The sequence below is a fragment of the Ursus americanus genome, unplaced genomic scaffold (genome assembly GCF_024610735.1).
Source record: "Ursus americanus isolate L20-20 unplaced genomic scaffold, mUrsAme1.1.p SCAF_45, whole genome shotgun sequence".
Classification (NCBI taxonomy): Eukaryota; Metazoa; Chordata; class Mammalia; order Carnivora; family Ursidae; genus Ursus; species Ursus americanus.
Genome location: NW_028273627.1, coordinates 2,020,078 through 2,025,513, shown reverse-complemented (window position 1 = coordinate 2,025,513; position 5,436 = coordinate 2,020,078).

Sequence of the window (5,436 nt, the reverse complement as noted above, 5' to 3'; positions counted from 1 at the left end):
GGGGCTGCAGGGTGAGTCCAGCGATGGGGTTCGGAGGTTCCCAATCCCCAGCGTTGGGGCGCCAAGCCCCTTGGATGGGCCCTTCGGGGACCGACCCAGGGTTAGGATTAGCCTCCAGGAGTTCGGCAGGCCGATCTGCCTGCTGTGTTTCGAGCGGAGGGGCGGGTTGAGGTGAGGGCGCTGACTAGTGGGAGCGTGGGCCCAAGCGCTTTGGGTAGCGGGTGCATGGGGGGTCCCGGGGGGGGGAGGCTGGGAGTGCCCTGCCTGTTCTCCTGCCCTGAATGAGCGGCAGTGCCCCTAGTGGCCCAGGTGGTGGAGGGGCAGCAGTGTTAGTTTGGCCCTGGGTCTCAGGGGTCCCCAATCCCCAGCGATGCAGCCCCAGGCCCCTGGTTATGGGCCTCTCAGGGACTGACCTAGGGTTAGGGTTAGCAAGCAGGATGCCGGCAGGCCCGAAATGCTGGCTGTGCTGTGAGTTGAGGGGCGGGCGGATTGAGGGCCCTGGTGACCAGAAGCCTGGGCCCAAACTTTTTGGCGCGGGGGCCTTCGAAGGTCGCTGGGGGTTCAGAGGGCCCTGCCCGTTCTCTCCCCCGAATAACCGGCGGGCCCCGTAGCGTCCCAGGGTGGGGGGCAGCAGGGTGAATCCGGCGCTGGGTCTCGGGTCCCCAATCCCTGGCGTTGGGGCGCCAAGCACCTTCGGATGGGCCCCTGGGGGACCCACCTTGGGTTAGGCTTAGCCCCCAGGAGGCCATCAGGCCCAATCCCCTGGCTGTGTAGCGCGCATTGCGGCGGGCCAGGGGAGGGAGCTGGCGAGCGGGACCGTGGGCCCACAGGTTTTGGCGATGGGGCGGCCTTCGAAGGTCGTCAGGGGCTTGTAGGACCGTGCCCCTTCTCCCGCCTGAATGACCGGCGGCGCTCCTAGCGGCCCGGGTGGCGGGTGGCTGCAGGGTGAGTCCGGCCCTGGGGCTAGGACGTCCAGGATCCCGGGCATGGCGGCGCAAGGCCCCTTGGGAGGGGCCCCTCGGGAACCGACCTAGGGTACGGGTTAGCCCCCAGGAGGCCGGCAGGTCCGATCCGGCTGCTGTGTTTCGAGCGGAGGGGCGTGTTGAGGTGAGGGCGCTGACTAGTGGGAACGTGGGCCCAAGCGCTTTGGGGCAGGGGGCCATCGAATATGGAAGGGGGCTTGGAGGGCCCTGCCCCTTCTCCCGCCGGGAATGAGCGGCAGCGCCCCTAGTGGCCCAGGTGGTGGAGGGGCAACAGTGTTAGTCCGGCCCTGGGGCACTGGGGTCCCCAATCCCCAGCGTTGCATCCCCGGGCCCCTTGTCAGGGGCCTCTCGGGGACTGATCTAGGGTTAGGGTTAGCAAGCTGGATGCCGGCAGGCCCAAAATGCCGGCTGTGCGGCGAGTGGAGGGGCGGGCGGAGTGAGGGCGCTGGCGAGCAGGAGCCTGGGCCCAAACATTTTGGCGCCTGGGGCCTTCCAAGGTCGCTGGGGGCTCAGAGGGCCCTGCCCGTTCTGCCGCCCTGATGACAGGCGGCGCCAATAACGGCCCGGGTGGCGTTGGGGCGGAGGGTGAGTCCAGCGCTGGGTCTCCGGTCCCCAATCCCAGGCGTTGGGGCGCCAGGCCCCTTGCGAGGGGCCCCTAAGGAGCCCACCTAGAGTTAGGGTTAGCCCCCAGGAGGCCTGCAAGCCCGATCTGCTGGATGTGCAGCGAGCGGAGGGGCAGGCCGAGCTGAGGGCGTTGAGGAGTGGGAGTGGGGGCCCAAGAGTTTGGCGCGGGGGCCTTCGAAATGCGCCAGGGGCTGGGTGTGCCCTGCACATTCTCCCGCCCTGAATGACCAGCAGCGCCAATAAAGGCCCGGGTGGCGGTGGGGCGGAGGGTGAGTCCAGCGCTGGGGCGGGGGTCCCCAATCCCTGGCATTGCGGTGCCAGGCCTCTTGGGAGGAGCCCCTTGGGGGCCGACCTAGGGTTAGGATTAGCCCCGAGGAGTAGGGCAGGTCCGATCCGCCTGCTGTGTTTCGAGCGGAGGGGCGGGTTGAGGTGAGGGCGCTGACTAGTGGGAGAGTGGGCTCTAGCGCTCTGGGTAGCGGGTGCATCGAGGGTCAGTGGGTGGGGGGCTGGGAGGGCCCTGTATGTTCTCCTGCCCTGAATGAGCGGCAGCGCCCCTAGTGGCCCAGGTGGTGGAGGGGCAGCATTGTTTGGCCCTGGGTCTCAGGGGTCCCCAATCCCCAGCGTTGCAGCCCCAGGCCCCTTGTTATGGGCCTCTCGGGGACTGACCTAGGGTTAGGGTTAGCAAGCAGGATGCCGGCAGGCCCGAAATGCCGGCTGTGCTGTGAGTGGAGGGGCGGGCGGAGTGAGGGCGCTGGCGAGCAGAAGCCTGGGCCCAAACATTTTGGTGCGGGGGCCTTAGAAGGTCGCTGGGGGCTCAGAGGGCCCTGCCTGTTCTCCCCCCCTGAATAACCGGCGGGCCCCCTAGCGGCCCAGAGGTGGGGGGATGCAGGGTGAATCCGGGGCTGGGTCTCGGGTCCCCAATCCCTGGCGTTGGGGCGCCAAGCACCTTCGGATGGGCCCCTGGGGGACCCACCTTGGGTTAGGCTTAGCCCCCAGGAGGCCATCAGGCCCAATCCCCTGGCTGTGTAGCGCGCATTGCGGCGGGCCAGGGGAGGGAGCTGGCGAGCGGGACCGTGGGCCCACAGGTTTTGGCGCTGGGGCGGCCTTCGAAGGTCGTCAGGGGCTTGTAGAACCCTGCCCCTTCTCCCGCCTGAATGACCGGCGGCGCTCCTAGCGGCCCGGGTGGCGGTTGGCCGCAGGGTGAGTCCGGCCCTCGGGCTAAGACGTCCAGGATCCCGGGCATGGCGGCGCAAGGCCCCTTGGGAGGGGCTCCTCGGGAACCGACCTAGCGTTAGGGTTAGCCCCCAGGAGGCCGGCAGGCCCGATCTGCTGGATGTACACCTCGCGGAGCGGCAGGCCAAGCTGAGGGCGTTGAGGACTGGGAGCGGGGGGCCCAAGAGTTTGGCGCGGGGGCCTTCGAAATGCGCCAGGGGCTGCGTGTGTCCTGCACATTCTCCCGCCCTGAATGACCAGCGGCGCCAATAAAGGCCTGGGTGGAGGTGCGCCGGAGGGTGAGTCCAGCGCTGGGGCGGGTGTCCCCAATCCCTGGCATTGCGGTGCCAGGCCCCTTGGGAGGAGCCCCTTGGGGGCCGACCTAGGGTTAGGATTAGACCCGAGGAGGCCGGCAGGCAGGATCCGTGGGCGGTGTGGGGAGGGGGGGGGCGGGCCGAGGGGAGGGCGCTGGTGAGTGGGAGCGTGGGACCAAGTGTTTTGGCGCAGGCGGCCTTCGAAGCTCGCCAGGGGTTCGGAGGGCCCTACACTTTCTGCAGACTGAATGACTGGCGGCGCCCCTAGCGGCCCGGGTGGCAGGGGGCTGCAGGGTGAGTCCAGCGATGGGGTTCAGAGGTTCCCAATCCCCAGCGTTGGGGCGCCAAGCCCCTTGGATGGGCCCTTCGGGGACCGACCCAGGGTTAGGATTAGCCTCCAGGAGTTCGGCAGGCCGATCTGCCTGCTGTGTTTCGAGCGGAGGGGCGGGTTGAGGTGAGGGCGCTGACTAGTGGGAGCGTGGGCCCAAGCGCTTTGGGTAGCGGGTGCATGGGGGGTCCCGGGGGGGGGAGGCTGGGAGTGCCCTGCCTGTTCTCCTGCCCTGAATGAGCGGCAGTGCCCCTAGTGGCCCAGGTGGTGGAGGGGCAGCAGTGTTAGTTTGGCCCTGGGTCTCAGGGGTCCCCAATCCCCAGCGATGCAGCCCCAGGCCCCTGGTTATGGGCCTCTCAGGGACTGACCTAGGGTTAGGGTTAGCAAGCAGGATGCCGGCAGGCCCGAAATGCCGGCTGTGCTGTGAGTTGAGGGGCGGGCGGATTGAGGGCCCTGGTGAGCAGAAGCCTGGGCCCAAACTTTTTGGCGCGGGGGCCTTCGAAGGTCGCTGGGGGTTCAGAGGGCCCTGCCCGTTCTCTCCCCCGAATAACCGGCGGGCCCCGTAGCGTCCCAGGGTGGGGGGCAGCAGGGTGAATCCGGCGCTGGGTCTCGGGTCCCCAATCCCTGGCGTTGGGGCGCCAAGCACCTTCGGATGGGCCCCTGGGGGACCCACCTTGGGTTAGGCTTAGCCCCCAGGAGGCCATCAGGCCCAATCCCCTGGCTGTGTAGCGCGCATTGCGGCGGGCCAGGGGAGGGAGCTGGCGAGCGGGACCGTGGGCCCACAGGTTTTGGCGATGGGGCGGCCTTCGAAGGTCGTCAGGGGCTTGTAGGACCGTGCCCCTTCTCCCGCCTGAATGACCGGCGGCGCTCCTAGCGGCCCGGGTGGCGGGTGGCTGCAGGGTGAGTCCGGCCCTGGGGCTAGGACGTCCAGGATCCCGGGCATGGCGGCGCAAGGCCCCTTGGGAGGGGCCCCTCGGGAACCGACCTAGGGTACGGGTTAGCCCCCAGGAGGCCGGCAGGTCCGATCCGGCTGCTGTGTTTCGAGCGGAGGGGCGTGTTGAGGTGAGGGCGCTGACTAGTGGGAACGTGGGCCCAAGCGCTTTGGGGCAGGGGGCCATCGAATATGGAAGGGGGCTTGGAGGGCCCTGCCCCTTCTCCCGCCAGGAATGAGCGGCAGCGCCCCTAGTGGCCCAGGTGGTGGAGGGGCAACAGTGTTAGTCCGGCCCTGGGGCACTGGGGTCCCCAATCCCCAGCGTTGCATCCCCAGGCCCCTTGTCAGGGGCCTCTCGGGGACTGATCTAGGGTTAGGGTTAGCAAGCTGGATGCCGGCAGGCCCAAAATGCCGGCTGTGCGGGAGTGGAGGGGCGGGCGGAGTGAGGGCGCTGGCGAGCAGGAGCCTGGGCCCAAACATTTTGGCGCCTGGGGCCTTCCAAGGTCGCTGGGGGCTCAGAGGGCCCTGCCCGTTCTGCCGCCCTGATGACAGGCGGCGCCAATAACGGCCCGGGTGGCGTTGGGGCGGAGGGTGAGTCCAGCGCTGGGTCTCCGGTCCCCAATCCCAGGCGTTGGGGCGCCAGGCCCCTTGCGAGGGGCCCCTAAGGAGCCCACCTAGAGTTAGGGTTAGCCCCCAGGAGGCCTGCAAGCCCGATCTGCTGGATGTGCAGCGAGCGGAGGGGCAGGCCGAGCTGAGGGCGTTGAGGAGTGGGAGCGGGGGCCCAAGAGTTTGGCGCGGGGGCCTCCGAAATGCGCCAGGCCCTCGGTGTGCCCTGCACATTCTCCCGCCCTGAATGACCAGCGGCACCAATAAATGCTCGTGTGGTGGTGGGGCGGAGGGTGAGTCCAGCGCTGGGGCGGGGGTCCCCAATCCCTGGCATTGCGGTGCCAGGCCCCTTGGGAGGAGCCCCTTGGGGGCCGACCTAGGGTTAGGATTAGCCCCCAGGAGGCCGGCAGGCAGGATCCATGGGCGGTGTGGCGAGGG